General features: G+C 67.2%; 1 protein-coding gene across 1 annotated transcript in view; it reads left to right on the top strand.

The window, feature by feature from the left end:
* Positions 1 to 573, top strand: part of HAND2 (heart and neural crest derivatives expressed 2) — a 25,249-nt gene that overhangs the window by 23,857 nt on the left and 819 nt on the right. The window lies entirely within an intron of this gene.

Genomic DNA, 573 nt, shown 5'->3' with positions numbered 1-573 from the left:
GGTGGGTGCTGTCCGTGGGGGACAGGTCCCGCCCCGCGCACCCGGCGCTCGGTCGGGCGGCCAAGCGCCCGGATCCGGCCGGGAGGCTGCGAGCAGCCGCGCGGGAAACACCGCGACAGTAGGGCCCCCCGGGGGGGTCCGTTCCCGGGCTTGGGCTTGTCCCGGATCCCGATCCGTGATCCCGCCAGAGGCAAGCCTCCGCTCTCTTAAATAAAAGGCGAGAGGCGCGATTACCTGCTAAGCCCAGCCCGGCTTTAAACCCTCGGCAAGTAATAGGTTCGCAGCGCGGGGCTTTCCTGCCCGTCCGCTCTGCGCTTGAACTTTTTTCACTCTTAACGGGAAGACGAGGCAGCGCAAGCCCAATTTCGCGTAGGCCCTACGGCACGCTCGGGCGATATTCTCGCAGATTTCGCTGGCCGCAGGCCCGATGTTTTGCCACGATACGTGCCTGTGCCCATCTCCTTCCCGGAGCGCGGGAGGGGATGGTTCAGCGCGGACCTTATCGTAATCCCCATCTCCCCGCAGACGGCTGGCGCCGCTCAGCCTCCGGCCCGCTCCCCGTGCCTCTGGGCC

Source organism: Aptenodytes forsteri, unplaced genomic scaffold (assembly GCF_000699145.1).
Source record: "Aptenodytes forsteri isolate BGI_AS27 unplaced genomic scaffold, ASM69914v1 Scaffold13, whole genome shotgun sequence".
In the NCBI taxonomy this organism is placed as follows: domain Eukaryota; kingdom Metazoa; phylum Chordata; class Aves; order Sphenisciformes; family Spheniscidae; genus Aptenodytes; species Aptenodytes forsteri.
This window is presented reverse-complemented; position numbering and strand designations above follow the sequence as displayed.